Below are 13577 nucleotides of genomic sequence, written 5' to 3' on the forward strand. Positions count from 1 at the left end.
TTGTATACAGTTACAGATGATTCAGGACACCATGAAAGCCATGCATGAAACCTTGAGCTAAGTACCCCTGGTTTACTGTACTTAGACCCAACAAGGTCAGATGGTCATCTCTACTTCTCCCTCTCTTAACCTTCCAAGATCAGGAAATGGGTGGCTAACTTAATTACATTATGTTTGGACAAAGCAGCTTGTTAGGAAAAAGGCATTATTTCTTGTCTATTTTATAACAGGTAAAAAAAAACGTTAACAATGGCAGCAATTTCAATTTTAAGCCAAATGTTTTACTTAACGATAATATCAGTTACAACAAAGTAAAAGTCTGAAGGATCAGTTAGGTTAGATATAATGCAAAAACTGAGAAATTATGAGTTTGAGGAATTTTATTCCTCTTAAGTCCTTCCATCCACTGTTGACAGTAAAAACTGGTGAGATTTCAAAAATTTCTACAGCAGTTATTAAATGTATTTTTAATGCAAAATACCTGACATACACAATCTTTGATCTAAATATTAATAGGAAAAAGAAAATATATATTTCACAAATGGAAGTGTAAATTTACCCCATTCAAGTGCCATACAATTTCAAAGGATGAGACAATCTTAAAAATTGAGGCTGAAAAGCAATGTCCACAAAACCAAGATCTATAAATCAAATGTTTTCGATTGGGGGGGTTAAAAATTGAACGAACTTTTATCCTATTTCGTCCTATCATAATTTAATAGCCAAAACGAGAAAGAATAAAGTGACTCTAAAAAGTTTCATTTTCAAGCACATTGTCCTTACAAATATGAGACAAATTCCTGTGAAAAAAAAATCAGGTTTAGAATAGAAGCTTGTATTAAATACAGCAGGGTATGCCACCCTAAAAACTAGCGGCTATCTTCGAAATGACCTACCTATTTTCGAACCGTACGTAGTACAGAAATGGCGGCTTTCTAGTCAATGCCAAGCACATTTAGTCTCCCAAATCAAACAGCTTCCAAAACATTCTTTCCACTAACAGCAGTGTCCCACGCGCTTAAGATACACAATCAGGCAGACAGCAAACAGCCATAGCGGGAGAGGTGAAAGAAACCACAAAAGCTTTTCCTTCTCCTTGCGACACTCAATTCTAAATTCCACTCACTGTATAGCAAATATAAGGTATTATCCAGCCACGTGGTGACTCTACAAGTGACTACCAAAATACCTTCACTGCCACTTCAAACTGAATAGGCAGGCAACTACACACTGCCAGCTCCCATCCAAAAACCAGAAAATCATAACCGTTAATGATAACTACATAGTAGGTCAAAAAACAAGTCGCTGCAAGGAGAAAGACTGCTACTTTAGATTGTGTGGGCAATTGCCTGCTTCATTCAGTAGAAACACACCTCACTAAGGCCCGCCCTCCCCTCTCTTCCCACCCGAACCGACGTGCAGCACTTCTAACTATAGCATACTGGAGCACGCACTCACCCCGCCCATACTCGGAGAAGGCATTTAGACCAGGCGCCTGAAGTTCACCGCCCCATTCTCTATGCAGCATGGCCTCTGCGTGCTCAGAGGAGGTCCGGACTGGGCAAATCTCTCATGCTTCCCCCGGTACACCACTTCCTCTCACCCACCCCAAACTCAGACACGGGAATGAAAGAGAATCAGGGTATTTTATCCACTGTACAATGCCAGCAGTAAATGAGTCGATCACTTTACACACCCAAGTCCCCCCAAACAAACTACAGCACAGAACTTCATCTGCACTTCCCTGAAAAATCAACTAACCTTTCCTACTTCTAATTCTACTCCGTAAAAAACCAGAGATTCTGAGTTTCCCTGCAGGAGGAGCAAGGACTTAAGAGCCCCTCCCTCCCGCGATCCCAAGCTCTCCACCGAGGGGCCACGTGATGCAGGCGGACGTTTCAATGCTGCTGCACTAAATATTTCTGGAAACTTCCACTCCTAATAATTTACAGAAATGTTCCCGAAATCACCCCAACTTCTCCCCAACCCAAGGGGCTGGGGAAGCCCTTCCACCCCCGCGCCGGGCCCCACTTCACTACCACGCTCCTTGCCTTCCTCCACCGCTACCCGCACACGCGAATGACCCAGCAAGCGCTCCCCTCCCGCGGCAGCCTCCCCGCCTCCATCCCCCAGCGGCAGAAGCGGCTCCATTCAATCGCAGGCTCTGCTGTGGGCCCGCCGCCGCCTCCCCGGTTCGCCTCCCGCGGCCGCCGCCGCGCCCCACGCCAGCCTTCTCCCGCCCTGCCGCCCGACCCTCGACCCCGAAGACACAGTCGACTTACCCAGAGATTGAACCAACTGCTTCTTCCTTCCTTGTCGGGGGATTAGGGCGAGGGAGGATGGGGGGGGGAGAGGGGAGGAAATCAAGGTGGGTTTCACAGTTTTCCCACCTTAAAAAAGGAAATTAAAAAAACGAAGAGGATAAGGGCAAAAAAAGCTCAACAATATTTACTATTTCAGGGACACCTCCCCCCGATACACACACCCGCCACCCCCCCAAAAAAGAAGGGGAATTAATCTGTGGAATAAATGCTCCCGCCTGGCTAGGGAGTGAGGGAAGGGGGAGGGGAACGGGGTCAAGTCCCAAAGATTCTGCCCCAGGGAGACCCTCCAGCTACAGGCGGCAGCAGGAGCGGCAGGAGTAGGGGCTGTAGAGTCCACACGGCCGGGGGACGCTCTGCTGCCAGTTGCAGTCCGACTCCCCTACCAAAATACGGCTCCCTCACGCGGCTCCGGCGCTGGGCCCCCCCCACCCAGGCTCGCCTAAACTTTCCCCCCTTCTCCTGCTCCTCAGCGACTGGTGGTTCCCCCCTCCCCCTCTGGGTGGTTGCACGGACTGCAGCAGCAAAGACTGGAACAGGCACCGCCGCCGGGGCTGTAGCTACTGTTGCTCTTGCTGATGCTGTAGCTCCCGCTGCTCCTGCCGCGGCCGCTGCAGCCGCTTCTCCCCCTCCTCCTAGTGCCTCAAACTCGGAACCGGTTGAAACCGGTTCAGACTGGGAGATTCCATCTCGGTTGAGTTTTCAGCCCATGGCGCCGCGGAGCGTTTGGAACCTGGGCCTCCGCCCCCAGCCCGCCCGCCCATTGGCCGGTTCCAGCCACAGCCGCGCCATCAGCCTACCTCCTACTGGCCAGCTCGCCCGTCAATCCCACCTCAAGGCTCCACACAAGCCCGCCGCTTCGTCCCCCGCCTCTTTCCAGCAGCGATTTGCCCGCAGAGTGGGGGAGGGGAAGAGGGGCGGGTCGCAAAGGAGCTAGGAGGAGGGTGGAGGAGGAGGAGGTGGGACGAAGAGCTGAGCCCTGCACAGAGGAGAGCGAAGAGAAGCCGCGCGGAGGATTGGTTCGAGCGAGCTGTCAATCAAACGTAGCCCGCCCTCGACTTCCCGCCCCCTCCCGCCGCTCCCCCTCCCAGTGCTTAGCCCGCAGGCCCGGCCTTTCCGGCCCGCTCATTGGCTGGGCGCCTTTGGTGACGGAGAGGGTGGGGCGCAGCTCCTGAGCTGGTGGTGGCGCGAGTTTGAGCGCGGCGCGCGGTAGCCCGCTTTCGCTCGGCTTCTCCCGGACCCGCGCTGGCCCGCCCCCGCCGGCTCCCGCCAACATGCGGGGCCTGAGCCTGTCGGGATCGGGACCCGCCCCTCTGATGGGGGCTGCGCTACTAAAAGGGAGGGCACAGCGAATTGTTTTTTTAATCGGGGAAGGGTGGGGTGGAAAAAAGGAGCGAAAAGAACACAACGGAGGCCAACTAATTGTAGGCCCCGGACCTCTAATCCATTTTAAAGGCCTGGGTTTGGGGCCAAGATGTTGAGAGGTTGGGGTGAGGTGTGGGGTGCGCACTCCTGGCGCCTCGTGGTTTTCTCGGAGACATGGGAAAGATACTTAGTTCTTGGGCAAGTCTCCTTCAAATTGTAACTCGGTTTCTCCCTAGGCTGGAATTTGGCTTCTTTAACAACCGATCCTTCCTAAAAATTAAGACGCTGTAATCCCTGTAATTGGTTTAACATCGTCTGTTTTTTCTGGGTGAGCCTACATGCCAACTGCCCTTGATCTTCCCCTACCCTCGGTTTTTCCTTTCAGCATAGCTGCCCTTCGCATACTTCACCATCACCAAATAGTATTTTCTTTGAAAGTCGCACACATTTGGCCCTTCATATGGTTGCCTCTCTTGTCCCCAAGTGCCCCTCCAAGTAAGCTTTACTGATAGTTCTTTGCTGAAGAAACACCAAGCAGCCCACCAAAGTTTAGAAGGCCCATTGTGCCACCAAGAGGTTCATAAATGATTTATTAAATCAACACACTTTTCTCCAGCAAATCCTCACTCACAGTGGACAAAGGCTTACACCAAAGCATAACTCCCTCACCCTCCAATAGATTTACCAAAATGATATTGGATTACTTTCAGACCTGAGATTTTTATTCATTGCCTAACCAAACAATATCAAACCAAAATATATAATATATATGATACATACACTGATCATGTGGAATACTTACATTCTAGTACCGGAAAAGTGGGGCTGTCCTGTTTTTTAAAAAGTTTTTCCCTCTGCATTTTCAGCTCTTGGAACAGGCCACTGTTTTTTTTAGATGGCAGAATAATAGGAATACAAACGGCATAAGACCTGGCTCTGCTGAGAATGTGACCTTGGGCAAGTCATTTCACTTCTTTGGGCCTCAGTTTCCTTCTCACCCATTAATGAGGCTGATATCACCCATGCCTGTCTCATCCATGTAAGGGTGAAGCAGATGTGAAGGAGCAGTGCGACTCATAAAGCACTTTGTGGATTGTAAAGTCCGAATTGTCCCAGTTTGCTGACCCCTTCTTTGGCGCTTTTCATGTCATCTTTAAATCATATCCCTTAGGAGGTCTTATCTGTCAGACCATAGTGAATCAGATATAAATATTTAGCCCATTGTTTTTGCCTAGAGTTAGCCAAAAAGGGCAAAAAGAAGTGACAGGAGCAGATAATTATGTTTGATCACTGTATTTTCAGAATCAAATTCAGAACACAGGTTTGACGTATTTCTAATCCTTTTCTCATTGCCTTCATTTGTTGGAGTCAAACAGACTTCAAACCTTGGAGTGGGATATGAATAAGGAAATGTAAGTAAACTGTATTGAGTGCCTGCCTGCTATCTAGCAGGCTGTTACAGACCTTTCTGTACAGTATTTCACTGAATTCTTATAGCAACCCTGTGAGGTAGTTACTCTTTTCCTGGTCTTACTCTTGCTTCCCAGCACCCTCTATCACGCATACTTACACATACACACAGGTACACACCACCCCACAGGAGCTGAGTCAACTTAGAACCCATGTTTGTGTTCTTTTTACTAGTTCACATTGTCTCACAACATTCATCAGAAAAAAAAGAAACAAACTCATAAATTCCTTTTTACTACTTGTTACTTATTTCTATTAATTTTTTAATTTAAAAAGTAATACATGATCATGATTAACAACTCAAACAATAGAGAATGAAGTATCTATGGTAAAAAATAAAAGTCCTCTTCATATGTCCTCCCCCCCAGTCCCCAGTTCTTTTTTCTGCTCTGGGATAACCATCATTAAGGATATGATATGTATATTTTGAGATATCTTCTATGCATTTACAAATATACTTGCTTTATGTTTTGTTCAGCATATATGACATACTATACATATTATTTGGTGGCTTGTTTTTTACTTAACAGGTCAGAATGTATAAATCCACTTCATCCTTATTGACAGCTCCGTTGTCTTCCCCATCTTCTCAGTACTATAAATTACTCATCCAGTCCCCTATTGAGTACAGTTAGGCTATTTCTCGTTTTCTCTCTTAAAAATAATGCTTCAGTGAATATCCCTGTGCATTTATCTTTGGGCACAAATGTGAATATATCTCTAGGTTCATATCCTAAAAGTGGAACTACTGTGTCAAAGGCTATGTATATTTGTTATTGTGATAGGAACTGCCCAAGTGTCCCCTAAAATGATTGTGTCAATTTTCACACCCACCACAACATGTGAACAGTACCTGTTTATTCCCTATCAAACCATAGATATTTGCTATTAAGGTCACACCAGAGTCAAATCTTTGCATTTTAATTTGATCTTTTGCCTCTGAAGACAGTCTCTACTGACTGTGAGCTCTTCAAGGAATACATAAATTATAAGATTAAATACCCATATAATGTAGTAAAAAATATTTGAAGTAAGGTATGAATTGATTATATTATCTTAATAATGGAATTGGTCACTTCACTCTTTTTGAGAAAATTGATATCACTTTGACCTCAGAGATATAACAATGACCTTCCAATATGCACTTCTTCCTACCAGTCATAAGAAACGGGCACTTAGGCTGAAAATACCATGAGTCTGACTCACTGAGTGTATTCATGTATAGGGTACAAATTCACAATTCCATGGGATTGTTCTTCCCATGAATCTTTAGGGCACGTTTGTGACTTTGCAAGACCTGAAAGGAAGCACTGGGATAAATATTTCTTTGTAAATATCTTATAAGGAAATTGTTTCCCTATTTGCTTTTAAGAATACTTCATAAAACAGTACATCACATCACATCACATCCTTGGATTTCAAAAACATTACTAGTGTAACTTGGACAATAGTACAATTGTGTATGGTGGTGAAGCATGGAGGTGGGAGAGAAGAGATACTCTTTTCAAGAAAAAATTGCCCTGGGGGCATAGTCCAGTTTGCAACCCTATTCCTATCAAACCCAATTTACAGTGTTGAGAATATTTATGGAAAATTATGAATATTCTGTCTGTGGAGCTATAAACTCCCTATGTGTCTGAGACCTCAGTGAATAATCTATATGGAGTCTGTGACACCTCACATCATTCAGAAGCAGAATTAGCAGTTGTCTGAAAGTGAGCTGCTGCCTTTTGGGGAACATAGCAAAAAAGCATCTGAGAAGGCTGCTAAGTCTAGGAGTTATAGTTTGACAGTCTGAGAAATTTATACAGTTCTATAAGGTAATTTTCAACAATGGGTCCCAGACTCTCTTACATAGAAGTGAGGTATGAAATATCATTTCACTAGGATCATTCTCAGGCAGGACAAGGGAAGCCACAGCGTTGTTTTTGCTGAAGTATTTCTAAGCCAAAAATAAAATAATGAGCTGGTGTTTGGGGTCTGCGAAGAAACAGGGAAGGTAAGATGCCTTTTCTTTGGAAAGATGTGGGTTGGAAAGATGCCATTTCTTTCACATATAACATACCATTAACTATTAGGCAATTAGAATCAGGACAGGAAGTAAAATAAAGGAAATGAAGAGGTGATGCTGATCCATTTATTCAACAAATATTTTATTGAGAGCCCAGTAATTGTTGGTCACAGATCTAAGTGCTAGGATTTGAGAGGGCACAAATCCGACAAAAATCTCTACTTTTATTGAGCTTTGAGTCTAATGGAGGACACTGGGAGTAAGTAACAAGTGAGAGAAATGGTATGTTGTATAGTGATAAGTGCTAAGGTTAAAAATGAATCTGGATGTTGGAATAGGGAATTGGGATGGTACAATTTTAGATAGTGGCTGAGGAAGGTGATACCTAGAATGTAATATTCAATAAAAGACCTGAAAGAAATGAAGGAGGGAGTCCTTGCAAGCATTTGGGAGAAGTGCTTTCCAGGCAAATGAAGAAATAAAGGCCCTGAGGCAGGTGCATGTTTGGTGCTATAACACTGGTATGTTAGAGCCACTTCAACTGACTCCTGGGAGCCAACTGTTAACTTTTCAAGAATTTTGTAAGCTGGTTGTCAAACACAGACATTGTTAAAAAATTAAATTATATAAACTTACTATTAAGTAAATAAATTATATTAAAACAAAGGTAATAAATACTCAAAATTTATCACTTCCTAATTAAGTTATTTCATTTTACTATTATCTATGCTCTTGAGATTACTTACATCAATGGTATTTGCATGATGGAAATACCATATAATGATGTGCTACTGCAAATACCTTCACAACTCCACGATTTGTGACATCATATTGGTGGCTTGAAATTGGCCATAAAGGGAGTATTTATACCATGGAAGTCAGTTAAAGCAACAAAGGGGACAGATGATGTAGGGCCTTACTCTAGGCTGTTGTAAATGCTTTGACTTGTTTTCTCAGTGAGACTGGGAGCCAACCAGGTGTTGGAATACAGATGTGATGACTTGACCTGACTTCAAATTTTAACAGGATCAATCTAGATGCTATGATAAGATTAGGCTGGGGAGCAAGAGTAGAAAAAGAGAGATCTATTAGGAGACTCTGCATTCATCCAGGGATAGGTTGGGGCTTGGACCAGAGTGGTAGTCATGGAAGTATTCAAAGTCAAAATATATTTTGAAAGTAGAGTCAAAAGAACTTCCGCTGGATGGGATGTGTGAACGAGAGAATTTGAGGATGACTCCATGGATTTTGGCTTCAGTGACTGGAAAGGTGTAGTTTCCATTTTCTGAGGTGGGCTTCAGCAGACACAGGTCGAGGGGAATCGGGCTGAATTAGGATCTCAATTTCCTATCATCTACCTTTAAAGGCAGGGGCTTTGTGCCAAATTCTTAGTTGTGCTTAAGAAATATTTGTTGAGTGAGGGCTTCCTTGGTGGCGCAGTGGTTGAGAATCTGGCTGCCAATGCAGGGGACATGGGTTCGAACCCTGGTCTGGGAAGATCCCACATGCCGCGGAGCAACTAGGCCCGTGAGCCACAACTACTGAGCCTGCGCATCTGGAGCTTGTGCTCTGCAACAAGAGAGGCCGCAACAGTGAGAGGCCCGCGCACCGCGATGAAGAGTGGCACCCGCTCGCTGCAACTAGAGATAGCCCTCGTATAGAAATGAACACCCAACACAGCCAAAAAATAATAATAATAAATAGCGTTCCCTTTAAAAAAAAAGTGAAAGAGAAATATTTGTTGAATTCATGAATTAATCTCTTTTGGCTTTTGTAATCGAACGAAGTCCTGGAAATTAATGTTGATGAGAAGATGTTACCAGACATGAAATTCTGTGACTCTAAGACTCTGAACAAAAGGAGAAAAGCTACTAGATGCCACTCCAAACTAGGTCCACTTTCCTTCCTTTAATTCTCACCACTTAGTAGGTCTATCTGACACTTTGCTCTGCATCTTTCTGCCTGCCTGGTGCTTTAGTTGTCTGATCAGAAGCAGAAAACTTAAAAAGCAGATAAGAATAGTAATATATTATCAAATTTTGATAACATTTTATCAAAAGTAAGTTTAAAAACTTATTGGCCTATAATAAGCCGAAAATAGGTTCTAGAAACAGTAAAAAATTATCTATTACATACTCTGACTTTAAAAGGAAAGAAGAACATAGCAAAGTTAGTGGATCTATTTCTATGGTTCTCAATGTGGGCAATTTAATCCCCAAGGAGACATTTAGCAATCAAACATTGACTCACCAAAAAAACATTGTTAGCCAATGTCAGAACCAAACAGAGCACATTATAAGTCCAGGTAGAGCAGAAAGTGTAGGTAATAGTAATAATAATAGCATGAAGGCATTGTTGGTTGTTGGGGAGCTACTAGCATCTAGTGGGTGGCGGCTAGGGATGCTGCTAAACATCCTGCAATGCACGGGACAGATCCCCACAACAAAGAATTATTCAGCCCCAAATATCAACAGTCAAGAGGTTGAGAAACTGTGATCTAGTTATAAAATATTTGAAGTTATCCTGGCCTAATAAAGGAAAAAGAAAAAGCTGAACCTCAATTACATCAGTCTTTCTCAAACTTCACTGTATACATGAATCGCCTGGGGTGCCTTTTGAAATACAGATTATGATTCAGTAGGTCTGGGCCAGGTCTGAAACTCCTTTTCTAACAAACTTCCTGGAGATGCTGATGCTGAGTCCCTGGTTTGAGTAACAAGGCACTGGATTATGCCACTGTACTGTCTTTTGGAGCGGGATGGGGACAGGGATTCCTTAAGAATTTGTACTGAGAAGTCCCAAAAAATAATGTCTGGGGCATGGTATTTGCAAGTTTTTACTCAGCTCATTAAAAATACGTTATTTTTGGGTACTCTGTATTTTGCGATTCTTTCCTCCTGGTCAAATCTTTAAAGTGTATTTCTAGAGCAGAAGAAATTCTTCTCTGAGGAGATCAAATTAGCCTCATAAATGTTAGTAGAAAAATCTCAGTACCTCAAGTGTGAGGTGGTACTATTTTTAAACCATTTCAAGCTGATTTCTATATACTTGAGAATGTCAGAATTAAACAGCTGAGAGATCATAAACCCAAATAGATCAGAAGGGGAAAGTAATAATAAGAACAGCAAGTATAACCTCATATGGTCAGAATGGCTATCATTGAAAATTCTACAAATAATAAATGCTGGAGAGGGTGTGGAGAAATGGGAACCCTCCTGTAATGTTGATGGGAATGTGACTTGGAGCAGCCCCTATGGAGAACAGTATGGAGGTTCCTTAAAAAACTAAAAATAGAGTTGCCGTATGATCTGGCAATCTCACTCCTGGGCATATATCTGGAAAAGACAAAAACTCTAATTCGAAAAGATATATGCACCCCAATGTTCATAGCAGCACTATTTACAATAACTGCTGAGAAGACATGGAAGCAACCTAAGTGTCCATCGACAGATGAATGAATAAAGAAGATGTGGTGCATATGTACAATGGAATATTACTCAGCCATAAAACGGAATGAAATATTGTCATTTGCAGCAACATGGATGGACCTAGAGATTATCACACTAAGTGAAGTAAGTCAGACAAAGACAAATATTACATGACCGCTTATACATGGAATCTTAAAAAAAGTACAAATGAACTTCTTTACAAAACAGAAACAGACTCACAGACATAGAAAACAAACTCATCGTTACCAAAGGGGAAAAGGGGTGGTGAGAGATAAATTAGGTGTATGGGGTTAACGGATACATACTACTATATATAAAATAGATAAACAGCAAGGATTTACTGTAGAGCACAGGGAACTATATTCGATATCTTGTAATAACCTATAATGGAAAAAAGTCTGAAAATATATATATAACTGAATCCCTTTGCTCTACACCTGAAACTAACACAATATTGTAAATCATGGCCTTCCCTGGCGGTCCAGTGGTTTAGACTTTGTGCTTCCACTGCAGGGGGCATGGGTTTGATCCCTGGTCAGGGAACTAAGATCCGGCATGACACGTGGTTTGGCCAAAAAAAAAAAAAAAAAAAAAAAAAAAAATTGTAAATCAACTACACATAAAAACAAAACAAAACAAAAAAAACCCATCAGGTATAATAATGGCTAACATCTATTGAGCACTTACTATGTCCAGGAACTTTACTAAGCACTTCATGATATTTATTCATTTAATTTTCACAATAACCCAGTGAGGTAGGAACTATTACTATTGCCATTTTAAGATGGGAAAGTGAACACAGAAAGTTAAGGTATTTGAAAATAAAGTGAAAAGTATATAAGGATACCCTGATTTTAAAAAAATGGGTGAAAGAAGTATGAAATTTCTTCTTATTTCCTAGAAGAATAAGAACCAAAAGAGGTTCTTATTCCTTTCCATTTGGATGTAAATTTCAAAACCTTATAAGAAAGAAAAGAAAGAGAAATACTATTACCTGGAAGGACTGGAACATGTAGATGTAATGGGATCTTAAAAAAAAACAGGGACTTCCCTGGTGGCGTAGTGGTTAAGAATCCGCCTGCCAATGCAGGGGACACGGGTTCGAGCCCTGGTCCAGGAAGATCTCACATCACGGAGCAATTAAGCCTGTGCGCCACAACTACTGAGCCTGCACTCTAGAGCCCGTGAGCAACAACTACTGAGCCCACATGCCACAACTGCTGAAGCCCGCATGCCTAGAGCCTGTTCTCTGCAACAGGAGAAGCCACCTCAATGAGAAACCCGTGCACCACAACGAAGGGTAGCCCTGGCTCACTGCAACTAGAGAAAGCCCACACACAGCAACAAAGACCCAACACAGCCAAAAATAAAATAAATTAATTTAAAAAAATTTTTTTTCTTTAAAAAAGAACAAAACAAACAAAAAAACTTGATTCTAATTTGACTTAGAAACTTTCAAATTCTCTTAAAATTTATTTTAGATCTATGGTCAAATTCCCATAGAAAAAAAGTTGGTATAAATCCTACACAACATTGTAAATCAATTATACTTCAATAAAATTTTTAAAAATCCTGTAAGTTATTTACTTATTTAACCATTCTAAATTTATTTCAATAACAGGTACATTTGCTCAGGCATTTTGAAAATTGTCACAATTCATGGAATCTTTTCTTAAGAACAGTCTAGCATGATTTGCCAATACAACTCTTTATTTGTAATGTAGCTAGAATCTGAAGATTTTCAAATGAATAATATTTGAACCACTTTTCACATGGAAAATGAAGTGAAAAATGTTACAGAACTATATGGGCCATTATAGTCATAATTTCAGTAATTTTAATCCTCTATAGATGAGGCTTATGCCATTTATCTAAGAAATGTGGAAAACGATATATATGTATAAGCATGAGATCATAATATCCTTCTCTACAAGTTCCTTTTATACTAATTGTTGTATTGCACGGAAATATAAAGTATATTTTGTTTGCATATACAGACATTCATTCCTCCTCTCCCTCATTCTTTACACTTTGAGAAAATTGGAGAGAAAAAAAGGAAAAGGGGGAGGGGGTTCATGGAATGGAAAATGTCCAGTGAAAATTCTCTTCTCACTCAAAACAATTTAAAAAAGAAAAAAAACCTCCATAATACATTTGGAGGTTGCAAAGGGGCTTCATTACAATGCTCTGACACTTGGACACTTACTGTTTTTTCTTTTTTTTTTCTTAATGCATCAATTTGTTTACTGAGAGTCAGCTATATATTAGACACACTTACTATTTTTTCTAGTTGGATAAAGTAATTTACTGGAAATCAAATAGTAGTAGTTGTTTATAAGAAAATTCCCTGGTAGGACCCTCCTACACTATTGGCAGGAATGTAAATTGGTGCAGCCACTATGGAAAACAGTATGGAGGTTCCTTAAAAAGCTAAAAACAAAAACAAAACAAAACAAAAAAACAGAGTTACCCTATGATCCAGCAATCCCACTCCTGGGCATATATCTGGAGAAAACTCTAATTTGAAAAGATACCTCAATGTTCATAGCAGCACTATTTACAATAGCCAAGACATGGAAGCAACCTAAATGTCCATTAACAGATGAATGGGTAAAGAAGATGTGGTACATTTATACAATGGAATATTAATCAGCCATAAAAAAGAACGAAATAACGCCATTTGTAGCAACAAAGGTGGACCTAGAGATCATCATACTAAGGGAAGTAAGAGGGAGAAAGACAAATATCATGTGATATCATTTATATGTGGAATCTACAAAAATAATACAAATGAACTTATTTACAAAACAGAGACAGACTCGCAGACATAGAAGACAAACTTATGTTTACCAAAGGTGGGGAGGGGAGGAATAAATTAGGATTTGGGGATTAGCAGATACAAACTACTATATAAAATAGATAAACAACAGGATTTAGTGGATAGCACAGGGAACTATATTC

General features: G+C 41.5%; 1 protein-coding gene across 3 annotated transcripts in view; it reads right to left on the minus strand.

Moving 5' to 3' along the window:
* XPO1 (exportin 1) overlaps window positions 1-3041 on the minus strand; it is a 44574-nt gene extending 41533 nt beyond the window's left edge. For 2 of the 3 annotated variants that reach the window (XM_032652798.1, XM_032652797.1), the window contains exon 1: window positions 2283-3039. The gene's annotated coding sequence lies outside the window, so the exon portion shown is untranslated. Of the gene's footprint in view, window positions 1-2282 lie in introns of all 3 variants that reach the window. The other variant, XM_032652796.1, reaches the window with a different exon arrangement.
* Between the last annotated feature and the right edge of the window lie 10536 nt (window positions 3042-13577).

The sequence above is a fragment of the Phocoena sinus genome, chromosome 13 (assembly GCF_008692025.1).
Source record: "Phocoena sinus isolate mPhoSin1 chromosome 13, mPhoSin1.pri, whole genome shotgun sequence".
Taxonomy (NCBI): Eukaryota; Metazoa; Chordata; class Mammalia; order Artiodactyla; family Phocoenidae; genus Phocoena; species Phocoena sinus.